General features: G+C 43.7%; 1 protein-coding gene across 1 annotated transcript in view; it reads right to left on the bottom strand.

Annotated features, from left to right (window-relative positions):
* The window catches only part of NELFB (negative elongation factor complex member B), a 529,115-nt gene that overhangs the window by 91,820 nt on the left and 421,366 nt on the right, over positions 1 to 15,929 (bottom strand). The window lies entirely within an intron of this gene.

Below are 15,929 nucleotides of genomic sequence, written 5' to 3'. Positions count from 1 at the left end.
GCTGCACCCCCCCCCCCACACTCCAATGTTTCATCCTCCCTGGTAAGGGCTGATCATAAAGCTGTCTCCTTCTAAATCAAGATAAATGCCGTAACCCCAATAAAACGAGTAACACTTAAGAAATATACCATGCCAACTTATCTGTTAGTGATGGTTTGTCAAAATTCAATGCCCCTTCAAACCCTGATAACACACTAGCCTATGCTGAATTTCTCTCAGAAACTATGTACAATCATGTCAATGGCTGCATAGAGGCTGTGGTACCTACAAGAAGCAAACTCAGAACTAGCCCCAGAAATAAACTACCCTGGTTGCATCCCAAATCAAACAGGACATTTAACAAAAGGAAAAAAAAATCAGGAAGGGTAATTCTCATAAAGATAAAACTCTCTTGAATTAAATAGGCAACTAAGAGGGGTAATTAGATCAAGCTAAGCCAACTCTGAGGTCAAAGTATCCTCTTATGTGAAATATAACCGTAAGGCTTTCTACAGCTATGTCAGAAACCTCAGGGGCAGCACACAGCAATGTGCTAAACCTGATGGTTAATGATGCTACGTTCGCAGAGCCTGGTGATACTGTGAACCTGTTAGTTGACAAATTCAGTTCCAACTTTACCTTCTCTCACTCACAGCCATCCCCCACAACGTAACTTCTCCAGCTATAACTAGGGAGTATGTATTGGTTGCATTCTATAAAGCCAATAACACAAACCCAATGAGCCCCAAAAACATCCCAGGATGCCTCCTTAACAGGCTAAAGTAAGAATTAAAAGGGCCATGGAGTCATAACTGTAGTCTTGAAACAGGATTTTTTTTACAGGTGAATGGAGGACTGTGACATTATCCCCCTTCATAAAGGGGAACCTTAACAGATCCTTGAAGTAACAGACCCACTTGTCTGACTAGACTCATTTGCAAAGCCATGGAAATTAACAAGGACATAACAGATCTCTAGACACTGGATCCATCCCAGTTTGGCTTTGTCAAAGGAAGGTCATGCATACTGAATCTGGTGGACTTCTTTGAAAAGGTCACTAAGACAATGGATGAGGGGAAAACTGTGCATACTGCCTACCTAGATCTGGTTAAGGCATTTGATACAATATTCCACTTGGGCATTGATCAACTTGCATAACTAGGTATACACCTCTTTACAACATGCTAGATGCTTATCTGGCTCACTGACAGAACCCAGGAGGTTAGAACTGGTGAGGTCACCTCCACAGAGGCTAGTCACCAGTGCAATCCCCCAGAGCTGTGTGCTAGGCCCACTCCTCTTCAGCATTAACTTCTCAGATATAAAAACCTATATCAAAGGCCTTTGGCAAACCAAGTTCGCAGACGACTGGAAGTAGTCAATGAATCCCCCCAAAGCGAGAACAACCTTCAGGAAGGTGCAATACAAAGACTTAGTGCCAAAGCAATGGCTTAAAACTCAATACCAAGAAATGCATTACAGTACCTTTTGGGAAGTCTGCCACCCAGAGTAACTATGTCATCAACAACACACACTTAAAAATTGATTCACTAGTCAGGGATCTGGGAACTTGTGTAGATAGTAGCCTAGCCTTCGACTAACATGTGTCCATGGTACAAAGAAAATCCTATGTTGCTCAACTTATAAACAAGGGCATGTACGGCATCTAGGCTCAGAGGTCATCATACCACTGTACTCAACCTCATCAGGTTGATCACAGAGTATAATGCCCCCTTTAGTATGTAACTGACCAGACACATGCACCAACTGGAATGTCCACAAAAGTGCCTTACAAAAAGGATACAGGGAGCAAACACAATGTCCTATGCTGATTATCTCAAAGCCCTGTTTCTTTACTCAGTATCATACAGACTTCTGAGAGGTGATCTTTATCTGGCATACAAGGCATCCCTGGACCCCGTTTTCATGAATCTTTTGCACATCCGCAAAGCAAACGGCATCAGAACTACTAGATTAAAAGGCCTAAATTCTGCTTGCAACATAAACAGGGCATGTTGCAGAGACAGATGTTTCTCAGAGAATTCTCATTCTATGAACAGGCTCCCTATCCATGACAAGCAGAGTTCCTCTCTATATTTAAGCACAACTTGGACCATCCCTGGCTCCCTATCCATGAGAAGCAGAGTTCCTCTCTATATTTAAGCACAACTTGGACCAACCCTGGTCTGGCTCCTATGTCTCTGGTGGACAGAGGCAGTCAGTAAATCACCCCAGATAAATCAAATATAAAATCAAAACTGCAGGTCACATTTGGGCCGGAAGACTAGGCTTTTAAGGGCCCCAGTGATTGTTAGCCTGGTATACAACTACAAACATATGAACTTGCAGTCACGCTCATCACGCTCTTCTAGCGCAGCTTCATGTATAATTCAGTACATCATTAAAAACCATCACATATGCCTAATACACCAAGTCCACAAAAAAAATGCTTTATCATCCCTATAAGGGAATGTATACGTGTTCTGCGCTCATATATTCTTGCTCCATTTCTCAACTTAAAACTACCCAAGTACACCAACTGTAGAACAAATGCATTCTTTATGATTGCACTCCTCATTCTGGCTAATGAACGGCGACTATTATTCAAATGTAGTGCATGGACTGCAGTGATTACACTCCAATATCTAAAAAACGATCAGTTAAGTGCTGCTATAGTCTGAGACCTGACCTTAAAATGTTAGGCACCTCTTGCTTAAGTTAAGGTTGGATCTAGCACTAGGCAGTCAAATCTGCCAGTACAGACCAGCAATAACAGCGGAAGAATAAAAAACACATTTGTTTCTGCCTGCTGTGTATACCACTAATGTGTCCCTGACTTCTTGTTATAAACTTAGAAAGCTAGAACATATACGTGTTCACCTGCTTTTTCTGAAGGATAAGAAAGTTAAACTCAAATGTAATTTTGTGAATTCTTTCCTCAGTAATTTGTCCAAAAACAAGATTTTATGAGGAAAGAAAATTTGTGTAAAATCTTACCATAACCATAGATGCTCTTCTTTTCCATGTTGCAATATTCATCATATATGGGGTTTACTCCTCTTACTACCTGAACGTCCGGCCAGTATACAAAATATTTCAGTCACTGTATGGTGCGTGAGACATCTGACGTGGCTAGTAGAACGTAGGCCATAAGTGACATCTGCACGCACCAGCCCTCATAATTAATCGGAACCAGTCCTACCAAAGGTAATGCCAGCCCTATGCCATCCAAAAATGGAAATACTGCATAGCAGAAAGGGTAGGTGGGTGGGAAGGAATACTGCAACATGGAAGAGAAGGACATCTATGGTTATGGTAAGATTTTAAACAACTTTTCTATGTCCTTCTACTCCCATGTTGCAGTATTCATCACATATGGGTGGGTGCCAAAGCTAACTATGAAGACCAAGTGGTTGCTTCTAGTATGGTGGAGGTATCCAAATCCCTGAAGGAGGACAGTGAGAAGACCAGTGCCCTGGTTGAGTGTGCTTTTACAGTACCTTGTAGGGATTTCCCATGGTGTTTGTAGCAAAAGGTGATAGCTTTGGAAATCCACATCGAGATAATTTTAGTGACTGCTTCCCTAGGGCCCTGGGGTGGAAGGAGATAAACAGTTGCGCAGCTTTGTCTGATGGACTTGGTTTTGTGCAGATAATATCCAAGTTGTCTGTGCATGTCCAGGAAATGGAGTACTCTTTCACTGTCTCCCTGTGGCTTAGCAAAGAAGGTTGGTAGGTGGATGGCCTGATTTAGGGAAAGGTCATTCACCACCTTGGGCATGAAGGAGGGATTAGTTCAATGAGTAACCCTGTCAGTGTGGAATGCTAAGAAGGGAGGAAATGCCATGAGTGCTTGCAACTCTGACACTCTCCTGGTTGAGGTCAAGCTCATGAGGAGGACAGCCTTCCATGTGCAGTGTTTTAGGGAAGCTTTATCAGCTGGCTCGATTGACGGGAGCATAAGCTTCTCTAAAACATAGTTGAGGTCCCATGGTGGGGGGGTCCTGGGTGGTTTGAGGTGAAGGACCCCTTTAAGGAATAACTTATCTGGTAGCCTGGAAGCAATGGAAGGGATCTGGAAGCAATCACGGTGAAATGGCAGACAAGTGGCTTTTAATGAATGAGAAGGCCAACACTGTCTGCAATAGTTCACACAGGTAAGACAGTACTAGAGATGTCTCGCTTTCCAGCAGGTCCAACTGCCTTTTGAGACACCATATTGAAAATCCCTTCCACTCTGACAGGTAAGATTTTCTTGTATTTGGTTTCCTGGCCTCCTGCAGGACAGTGAGCACGTCCTCATTGTAAAAGTGCCTGAAAGGGATCAGAATCCTATCACCCATAAGGTGAGGTGCAGAGATTGCCACTCTGGGTGTATATGGGATCCCTTGTGCTATGCAAGAAGGTCCACTCTGGGGGGGGGGGGGTTGTGGCGATTGCCCTAGGATAGCTGTAACAGGAGGGGGAACCAATGGTGCCTTGGCCAACAGGAAGTCACCAGCAAGATTTTGTCTGTTCTGCTGGATCATCAGCAGGAAACTTCTGAACAAGTGGGAAGGGGGGAATGCATACAGAATCATCCCCTTCCAGGAGATTGAGAAGGCATCTGTTGCCATAGCCTGATGATGTGGAAGTCTGGTGCAGAAGGACAGAAGTTGCCTGTTGATGGAGGAGGCAAACGGGTCTATTTGAGGTGTATCCCACTGGTGGACCAGGTCCAGGAAGACGTCCCTGTGAAGCAACCATTCACGATAGTTTGTCATGGATCTGCTGAGGGAGTCTGCCTGAGAATTCTGTTGTGAAGGAATGCAAGCTGCCTATAAGGTTACTCCCTGGGAGGTTGCAAAAATGAAGAAAAACAAATACCTGCTTAGCTGTGAAGCAGTAATACCACTTTATTCGCAATAAAACAAAAATAGATAAACACGTGAACCAAGCGCTTTCAGCCCTTACAGGGCTTCTTCAGTCAGCGTGTTAAACATTCATTTTTTTTATTTCCTATGCTGCATGACATCATATCCTGAGAAAACACCCCCTAAAAATACATTTTTAAAAATCTCAAGTAACTGCAGTATACATGAAATTTGCTATCCAACTGACTGTTAAAGAAAAAAAAAAAAAAACATCACTGACTCTGCATGACTCTCTTTTACCATAGTGTAATAAAAACACTAAAAACATATGCATACAAAATGAACATCTTAGAAAGTTGTAACATCCAATTTGTGTCACTAGGTGGCAGACATGTTAGTTATATAACTGTTGCCCTTCTCTTTATAATGGCTTTAACTGATATGTAGTCATTGATCCCTAGGATTTTATGGACATTTAATCTTATTTGCCATTCAACCTCTCTGATCTCTATTTCGAGCTTAGGGTCACCCCCCCCTAACATCAACCTTCACTTTGTCTATAATGAAAAACAAGAACTTTTTTAAATTCCTGCATTGTGTACTGTGCATATACAAGGAACTGACAGACTTTGTTCCTAATGTCCCGGACATGTTCTCAGATCATACCTCACAACCATACCGATTTACTTGTTTTTTTACCGAGTTTTGGGATCCTAATGAATGGGTGCCACGATTCTAGTGGTACCCCTTCAATTCTGATTTTTTTCTTATGTTTTTTTCCCATTTTTTTTAAATTTTGCTCTGTCAGAGCTGACGTCATCACATGCACGATGATGTCAGCTCCGTCAAGCCTATAAACCAGTCAGAATTGAGCTTCCGGCTGCAAATCTGCAAATGCGAGCGAGCAGGAAATCAGCTTGTTGTGGCTTGACAGCACTCAGTAACAAGGAAATCAGCTTGTCTGGCATTTGGGACTTATTACAACAGCCAGGAAAGCGTGCACGCAGAAACAGCCTTGAATATGGCACTCGTTTTGTTCAAAAGCCTTTGGGACTTAACTCGTTATCAGCAGGGAAATCAGGTGTGTGTTTGTATGAGAGTGTGTGTGTGTGTGTGCGTGTGTGTGTGTGAGTGTGCATGCGTGTGAGTGTGTGCATGCGTGTGAGTGTGTGCATGCGTGTGAGTGTGTGCGAGTGTGTGTGTGTAAATGCCCCCTTTATAATACACCTGGTGGCTTAGAGGTACTCAGGCTCAAACCCTGTACCCTGGGTATAGGGTAAAAAGAGCCCAATGTCCCTAGCTACCACCACTTGTGCATTTTTTGTTCTGTTCCTCAAACTCTTTGGTTTCAGGATGTTTGTGACAAATCACTGAAGGCTGAATTTATTGATTAAATGACGGGCATTTCAATTTCAGACGTCATATTCTTCAGAAAATATATGGTAACAAAAACCTTTTATTCTAGCAATTTTCTAAGTTTATAAGATCAGTATTTGAAATTTGTAACTAATTTGGGCAAGTTTCAGTCTTCCTATCTTTTGGGAAACAAGCTGCTGATTTGGCATACAGGTATGTTGCTCTGACTGGAGTGCACAGAGTCCTGTGTTCAAGACTTGCCAGTGAAATGCATGGTAGTAACATTTCATTCTAGCAACTTTCCAAAATTATACAAGCAACATTTAAAATGTGTCCCTGTTTTTTGGCCTTTTGTCCCCCCCCCCTCAAAAAAAAAAAACAACAAAAAAAAAAAAACAAATTGAAAAGTGTAAGAAGCTGTGCAAGATGCCTATGCCTTACACTACTGTCATTCTATTTTTATATGTATATTGTGCATGCATGTGTGTGCGTGTGTAAGTAGACTTTTATGATGGAAATGTTCTGAACTGGTCAGTTTTGTCACTACTGTTTCATGCATTTTGTTTCATTGCCTACTGACAAAATGTTCAAACAATAAATTTAAAATGTGCTCTAACACGTGTGCTGTATTATACAAGGAATATAATTTACTAAAGTCAGGAAGGTGTATTAAAGAACACATGTATGTTTCTTGTTTTGTGTGCAAGGGGCCAGTGACTTGAAAACAACCCAAAGATAATCTTTATCCACCACTGGCCAGGTGCATTTTCTTTGGATGTGGTGTAATGTTTCAATGCTATTTTAATGAATGTGAGTTTCAAGGGCAGAGAAGTTTTAATGCCAAGTCTATTTTCATTGAGACAGTAATGCTTTGTTTAGCAGATGTCTACTGGTGTTTGTGCATTGTGCTGTAAAGTGTAAAAATAAAATCTAAATAATCATTGTAGAAGTAAAGCAGTATGCACACATTAATGTTTATGGTAAATGGGGCAACACAGCCAGGTAATGGGACATTGGAATGGCTGCAGGGGGACTCTGGTGCTATATTTTGGTTGTCTGTTCTTTAGTTTGCACAAAAGTTGGTATCCCACAATTCCACTGCAGTGGGCGGGGTTACATAATTATGTATGCAAACTTTATGTTAAATAGCATACAGATTTCTACCTATTTTTCATGGGCCTTGTCCAGATTTTTGATGTTTCAAGGTTGAGAGGTATGTCTCAGATCCTTTCTTTTAATTTTCTAACAGTTTTACCAATGTAAAACGCCGGACATGCTGTGCAAGATGCAACATATCCCACACATTTTGTCTCTCAGTTGTATCTGTCAGGGCATTCCAAATTCATATAGAAGCCAGGGATATAAATGTATGGGCCATCATTAATATACTTACAAAATCTGCACAAACCCCACTTCCTCATTAGTGATCTAAAGGCAGTGGATCTCTCCTTGCCACCTGATTCTAAAACTTCCTTCAAGTTACTACCTCTACCAAAGGTGGTTATGGGTCTACTGCCCAGCTTCAATTTGAGCTAAGCATCAAATGTTCCTTCCCAAAATCTATTCAGTCTCGAGATTATCAGAGGAGTCATTGTATTCTACAACCATGACTTCCTGTCCCGAATGTGTTGCCACATTTAAACTAGTGTCACTGAAGCTACCTTGCATCAGTTTCCTTGCCACTTACCTTTTTATTTTTAACAAACATTCCAAAGGATAATATCTATCCATTAACTTGTCTATTAGTATATTTGTTTCCTCTACAAAATTTTTATCCTCACTAATGAGCCTACTTAATCTCACCATCTGGCCTTTAGCGACACTAATAGGATGGCAACTGTCAAACCTCAATACGGAATTCGAATACGTTTTCTTTCTGAAGATGGTAGATGTAAATTTTGCTGCCTAACAGTTCTTTCCTGATCAAAATATCCAGAAAATCTATTTCAATTTCACTTGTTCTGGATGCAAATTTAAGGTACCCCACTGTACTATTTAGATAATGCACAAACTGTAGCATTTCATCTACAGACCCTTTCCACAACATTAGGACATCATCCAAAAAGCGTAAACACTTTATTTTGTCCTTGTATGTGGAATCTAGAACGTGCTGTGCTTCCCAGCCTGCCATCACCAAGTTTGCAAAAACTGGTGCACACTTGGCACCCATAACAACTCCAGTCTTTTGGCAGAAGAACTCTCCCTCAAAGAATACAAAATTAATTGGCACCACCTCCAATACTTAAATCAAATAAATTTACCTTAGTAGGTGCATATTTTCTGGAATGGATTAACATCAGTCTATAATGTTCCAGACCTTCATAATAAGGGATGACACCAAATAAATTTACTACATCCACTGCCAAGAAAATGTAGTCATGTGTGTTGATTTCCCTCGTACGTCTAGGCAGTGCTATGATCATCTCAAGATCAGTTTCTGTTCCTGCACTACCTGTTTGGACCAAAAATCTATGTATGCAGCCAGAGGTTCTATTTTTGATTTCCTAGCCAAGACTATGAGACTAAATGGGGGGGGGGGGGGGTCATTCTGTTTTTTGTGAGTCTTGGGCATCCCGAACATGGCTGGAGTTATAGGTGCCTCTACTTGTAAATAATCATGTTCCATCTTACTAATAATTCCTTGAAAAAAGGAATCATTTAATAACAGGTTAACTTTTGCATAAGCCATGTAGATTTAATTTCAGGACACCCTTTCATATGTAGTGCTGTCATTCAGAATGTCAAACATCTTAATAGTGTAATCTAACTGAATCATTATAACCAGACCCCTTCCCCTACCCACCTTTATGACCCTATAGTGCTCGTTGTACACTAGGTCACTCAAACATTTTCTCTTCTGTTGTAAATTATCTTGTGTCATATTCCTAGTGTTACAGATCCTCCTTTATCTCCCCCCTCACAATCTTTCAAGTGCAACCACCACTGGATTACTAAGGTGAATGAATGTGCTTTTTCTCTTTAGACCAGTTTGGTCCACTGCGTGTGGTGTACATTTTTCATCAAAGTACAATCTCAAATTCAATTGTCTGGTGTACAATTTCAAGTTAAGTAGCATTCCTTTTATATCAATTTTAAAGCTTGGTACATAATTAAGACCCTTGCACAGCACCCTTAAATGTAGTTTCAAGATCACACACACTGTAAAACCCTGATAGGGTGATACACTGACAGTGGAAACGCGATTGTATACCACATTAGAATCTACATACATTTTGTCACTTGTCATGTTCATAAAAAAAATGGTAAATTCTTGAGTAGAGTCATTATCAATGCTGAAATATCCAAGATAAATTGCTTGATAACTTCCAAGCCTCACTTCCATCTCCCCCTCCCTCTCCCCCTTGGTTGAAGGGGAAGACCTGGGTTGAGGTTCACCTGCTTCAACCACCAGTGGACTTCTTGTCTTGAGGCAGGGCAGGAGATGTAACCTGTACTCGAGGGGGTTAGAGTGTTGGGTCCAAACTGACCTGAGGTACCACTGCAATTTCCTCAAATGGAGTCTTGCTAATGGTGGCATGGGGATAGTGGCTGCCATGTAGCCCAGAAGCCTGAGGCACTGCCTTGTGGTTAATTCTGTGGTCTTGAGGACCAGTAGGTGTTGTGTCAAGCTTTCCACCTCTTCGAGGGGAAGCAGGCTTTCATAAAGTCTGTCCAAATCCTGCACCCCAAGAAGACTATGTCTTGAGTAGGCTCCAGATAGGACTGTGGGAAGTTGATTTGTAATCCCAGGGACTGTAGGAAAGTAATGGCAACTTTTAAGTGTTGTCGGAGGGCCTGTCTGCAGTCTGCCCGAAAGAGCAAGTCATCCAGGTAAGAAAATATTTGGATTCCTTTTGTCCTGCAGAAGGCAATAACTAGAGTCAGACATTTGGTGAAGACTGAGTGCAGTGAAAAGCCCAAAGGGCAAGGCAGAGAATTGAAAGTGAGTGGAACCCGCAGAGAACCTCGGGCATTTCCTGAAACTGGGATGTGAAGGTAGGCATCCTTGACATTTAAGGAGGCCATGAATCCTTGGGGGAGGAAGAGCGGAAAGAGTTGGTAAGGTCAACATCCTGCAGGTTGGGACCTGAAGGAAGAGGTTGAGTAGTAAGAGGTCCAGAACTGGCCTCTAGGGACCATCTTTTCTTGGGACCAGAAAAATCCTGGAATAGAAGCCTATTTTTTGCAGACAGTGGGGCTGTTTGAATGGTGCCCCTGAGCCATCAGGTTGTCTAACACTGGCTGCAATAGGGGGAGCTGTTCTTTTGGTGGCTGTGGGATACCCCTTCACTTTGGAGGCATAAGGCAGGTCATAAAATACCCATGCTCTATTATAAAGAGGACCCATTTGCCTGAGGTGTTAAGTGTCCACACTTGGAGACAGTGAGAAACGAGCTCCGAGAGTGGGATATTGGGAGAAGGAGGGGTCTTTAAGCTTGGCAGTAATCAGACACTACCTGCCCTGTCTTGAAAGGGCAGCCTCTGGCTAGAAGAGGTGAGTGCTCTGGTAGAAGTGGGTTGTTTCCAGTGAGTTTTCCTAGGCCTTGTGGAAGCAGCAGGACAAGAGTGCTTTCTAATAAATTGTGTTTTTGCTGGGTAATTCCTCAAGAATTTTGGAATAGGATAAACCAGCAGGTGCTTTAAATCCTGTATCTCTTTCCCCTTTTGCTGTAATGACTTGCTTAAGTCAGCCACTTTTGTTTCAAACAGGGCTGTGTTGTCCATAAGGGCATCAACTAGCTTGGCTCTAAAGAATCTGGTAGAGCTCATAGGCTTAGCCAGGAGTACTTTCTCAAAGCAGATGCTGATGATGCTGATCTGGCGGAGGCCTCAGCAGCATCATAACTGCACTTTATAGAGTGCCTGGTAACCTGTGAAGTGAGAGCAACTAGAGAAGACAGTGAAGCTTTGGCAGCAGAATCTGGGGAGACAGACAAATCCTTGGACATCTTCTCCAAAAGGGATAAGGCATATTTAGCCATGTGTGTCTGGTAATTAGTAACTCAAAGCCAGAGTAGCAGAAGTGTATATTTTCTAACCCAGACATTCCATAGTTTTGCTGCCCTTGTCAGCAGGGAGAATAGTGGTGAAAGGCAATAGTTTTGAAGCCTTATCAGAGGAAATGGAAATAGTGGCAGGGTCTGCAGCAGGACACAATTAAAACTTTTGCATTCTCAGGAACTTTATAAAACCTGCCAGTTGTGTGTGGAGCAAGGGGCTGAGAGTCTGGGTTCTGGGATGCTGAAGAAAAGGCATCCAGGAAGGCAGGTAGAATGGGTGGAACAGCAGTAGGGGTTGGGGAATCCACCTGAATGAGGTCATTAATAGCATTTTTGGACTTCTGACATTTCAGATTATTCTTGCTTGAAATGTTTCTTCATTTTAGTAATAGTTTCCCCAAAGGTCAAATCCTCTGCTGGGGTGTCAGGGTGAACAGATTCTTCCTCTGGGGAGCCATGTCCTGGTGGGAAGGTGGCCAAGAGGTATATGATAGGGATTATTCAAAAGAATCACAGAATTCCTCCTCTTCCCTCTGAGAGGGAGCTGATGTCTGACGCCTAGGTCTCAGGATGGGAGGAGGGATAGTGGATGCCCCTGGAGTGGTAGGCCGTAAGGCCATAAAGGCATTAAACAGACTTTGGTGAAAGGCCTGCAAGTTCGGAGTACTTTCATGAGCAGGAGACATGTGCTTTCTTTTTTCCTTCCTTCTGACAGACCTAGCTGGCACCTGCATGGAGGAAGACCTGGAATCATCCGGCGACTAAGTTAACGGAGAGATCCAACGGTCCTGCCAAGAAAGTACAGTTGTGTACACTTACCATAAATGTAGATCTTTGAGTGTATTCACTGTTGCAGTCATCACATTTGGGTTATCCCTGCCAGGGTAGCCCTCAGCCGCCCCGAATACCAGACACTTAGTATTTCTGTGCCAGTTGCTGTCGCTTCAGGACTGACGTCAGGTCATCAGTAATATAAAGTAAGGTAGCCGACGCAATTACATCAGTTTTTCTGGCCCTGTCAGAAGCCCCCCAAGTGGCAGCCAGGTTCTGGTGGAAGAACCTTACCAGTAGACAGTAAATGCCAAAATGTCCCTTGTAAGGAGAGAGAAGTAAGAGGGGGATGGAGGGAGGGAAACCAGGACTGCAACAGTGAATACACTCGAACATCTACATTTATGGTAAGAGTACACATCTGTACTATGTTCATGTTTCACTGTTGCAGTCATCACACTTGGGTTGATTCCCAAAGCTGAGGAAAAGGGTGGAGGCAGTCCAGGAGACTAGGGGCTGGCTAGGATGCCCTACAATACTGCAGTGGTAAACCCTGCCCTGGATTTGGATAGGTCAGGCAGGTGGTAATGTTTGGTGAAAGTGTGAACAGATGTCCAGGTGGCAGCCTCCAGGATGTTCCTGGTGGGAACTCCTCTGTGGAAAGCTGCATAGGTGGAGGCTGCTCTTGTGGAGTAAGTCCTGGCCCCCTTAGAGGGCAGCTTTCGGTGTTGCTTGGAACAGAAATGGATGCAGTGTGCTATCCATTTGGAAATTGTTTGTTTGGAAATGGTTTTGCCCTCTGCCCTGCAGCAAAGCTAACCAGCAATTGATCTGACTTTCTGAAGGATTTAGTCCTGTCTAGATAGAATCTGAGCTGTCTGTGCACATCTAGAGAGTGCAGGATCCTTTCCCCCTTGTTCTGTGGGTTAGGGAAAAAGGTGGGCAAATGAATGGATTGGTTGAGAACTACACTGGATACCACTTTGAGTATAAAGGATGGGTTAGTCCTGAGGGAAACCCTGTCAGCATGGAAGATGATGAAGGGCTCCATAGCCATGAGTGCTTGTAGCTCGGAGACCCTTCTGGCTGAAGTGATGGCCAGAAGGAAAGCCGTCTTCCAGGAGAGGAATTTTAACTGTGCTGAAGAAGCTGGTTCGAAGGGGGGCAGGGTGAGCTTTTCCAACACAAAGTTAAGGTCCCAAGCTGAGGCAGGTGCTCTTCTGGGTAGCCTCAAATTGCTATCCCCTCTTAGGAATTGTTTGATTAGATGGTGTGAGAAAAGGGGCTGCTCAGTGGGGAAATGAGCAGAGATAACAGAGGCATGAATTTTAATAGAGGAAAAAAAGAGAGACCACTGTGTAACAAGTCAACTCAGTAATCCAGGAGAGAGGGAGGGAGGGCTGTGCCGTATTGGCTCCCTTAGCCTGAATCCAGGTGCAGAACCTTTTCCATTTGTCAGCATAAGACCTTCTAGTGCTAGGGCGTCTGGCCTCACGTATAGCATCTAGAACCTGTTTACTGAGATTGGCAGATTGATCGGTGGTTAGGGAATAAGCCAAGTTGCCAAATTGAAGGTCTGCAGTTGGGGATGCATGAATTATCCTTCCCTCTGGGTCAGGAGAGTTGGGTATGAGTGAGATGTCATGGTGGCAGTGGGGACAGGCTGCATAGCAGTGGGTATCAGTGCTGGCAAGGCCAGTCTGGAGAAATAAGAATTGTCCTTGGTTTTGCCTCCCTTACTTTGAATAGTACCCTGGGGATGAGAGGTAGTGGCGGAAAGGCACAGACAGATAGACTGACCCAGGGGAAGGACAAGGCATCCACTTTCCAAGCCATGCAGTGATGCTCCCTGGTGCAGAACTTGCTGAGCTAATGGTTGGTGTGGGAGGCAAAGAGATCTACCTTCGGGGTGCCCCATTTCTGAGTTATCAGGGCGAAGGTTATTTTGTCTAGCTGCCACTCGTGTGGGTCCAGAAGATTTCTGCTTAAGTGGTCTGCCAGAGAGTTTAGAGAACCTGGTAGGAATTGTGCTAACAGGTGGAGTTGCATGGCAGAGGCTGTGTGCCAAAGGGTCATGGCCAGCCTGCATAGAGGGTAGGAGCGAGTCCCTCCCTGCTTGTTGATATACCACATTAGAGTGGTGTTGTCTGTTTTGATCAGGAAAGCCCCTGGGGACAGAATGGGCCTGAAAGCTGTCAATGCATGCTGGACAGCTAACATCTCTTTTTGGTTGATGTGCAGATGGATTTGCTGTGGGCTCCATTGGCCTTGTATGCACCTGCCATTCAGATGTGCACCCCAGGCATAGTTTGATGCATCTGTGGTAAGGGTCTGGGTGGTGGTGAGAAAGGTAGTCCCTTGTTGTGGGAGCATGCTACTGCACACTAAAGAAAATTTTTCTGAGGCAAGGTATCATGGGTATAAGAGTTTCCAGGTCTTGAGAGTGTTGACACCTAAGGCTTTTTAGGTACTAGTGAAGTTTCCTCATATGCAGTCTGGCATATGGAATCAGTAGAATGCAAGATGCTATGAACCCCAGAGCTTGCAGGATTTCCCTTGCAGATAATTGGGGTCTGGTGGCTAGTTGAGGATAAGTAGGCTGTCAGGTAAGTTAGCTTCTCTGGAGTAAGGAATGCCATGTGGGATGCTGTTTCCAGGCTTGCTCCCAGGAATATAATCCTTTGGGTGGGTACTTGTTTGGATTTCTTTTCGTTCATTGTGTAGCCTAGGGAGGTCATTAGGGACTTTACAAAGGCCAGGTGCAGCTTTTCCTGACTGTCTGCCTGAATTAGGCAGTCGTCTAAGTATGGATAAATATGGATATTCCTTTGTCTGTAAAAGGCAATGGCCTGAGCCAGACATTTTGTAAAAACTAGGAGCAGTAGATAAGCCAAAGGGAAGTGCAGAGAACTGAAAGTGCAGAGAGCCTGACCTGAAACGTAGATATTTTCTGCATGACTTTCTGATAGGAATGTGGAGGTAGGCCTCTTTTAGGTCTAGGGTGGCTAGCCAAGCATCCTTGGACAGCATGGATAGCAGTTGCTGGAGGGTGAGCATTTTGAATTTTTCTATTACCAGGAAGGTGTTTAGAATGGATAGATAAAGGATAGAGTGCCAGGTGCCCTCTTTTCAGGGTACCAGAAAAAGTCTGGAATAGAAACCTTGGCCTTTCTGTTCTGCAGGAACGCGCTCTACTGCCTTCATAGAGAACAGTGAAAGGACTTGCTTCTGCACCTCTGCCCACTGGCTTGGGGGTAGATCTGGGAACCCTTTTGGAGTTGGAAGAGTGTTGAAAGAAAATTTATATCCTTGGGACACTATGTTGAGGACCCAGCAGTCGTTGGTAATGGTGGCCCAGGTGCTTGCGTGAAAGGAAAGTTTTCCTCCTAGGGGCAAGTGAAGGTGGGCAGAGTGAGGGGGTGGGGGGAGTCACTGTGAGTGCTTACCCATGAGGGGGTGGCTTAGAACTCCCTGTTTTTGAAGTGGAGGAATTCCACTGTTTTGATCTCTGTATTCCCTGCGGCTGCTGTCTGGGGGGGGGGGGGGGGGTCTGCTTCCATAGGGTCTGGGCTGAATTGACCTGGTGGGAGCAGGAAAGGACCAGTGCTTGGAAAGGCAATGCCTGCTGAGCCTGGGTGGCTGTACCTGTAAGAAATCCTTAGCTGTCTGCATAGATTTAGCTTTTTCTTCCATATTTTTTAAGACCTCCTCTGGCTTAGTGCCAAATAAGTTGTCTTTGTGAATGGGTGCATTCAACAATTTAGATTTAACATGGTCTGGAAAGGGCTGTTCCTTAAGCCATGCATGCCTTCTAAGGACAATTTAGTTACTTGACTTGCAGAATGCATTAACTCTTATAACACTCTAGATTCTGCAAAAGCAGGAAAGGAAGAGACTTTTTGTTTGAGGAGTTCCATGGTATGTTGCTGAAATTTTAGCACATGGAACTGCCAATTTAGTGCTCTGATAGC

The sequence above is a fragment of the Protopterus annectens genome, chromosome 16.part0, assembly GCF_019279795.1.
Source record: "Protopterus annectens isolate FY-2018-M chromosome 16.part0, PAN1.0, whole genome shotgun sequence".
Classification (NCBI taxonomy): Eukaryota; Metazoa; Chordata; order Ceratodontiformes; family Protopteridae; genus Protopterus; species Protopterus annectens.
This window is presented reverse-complemented; position numbering and strand designations above follow the sequence as displayed.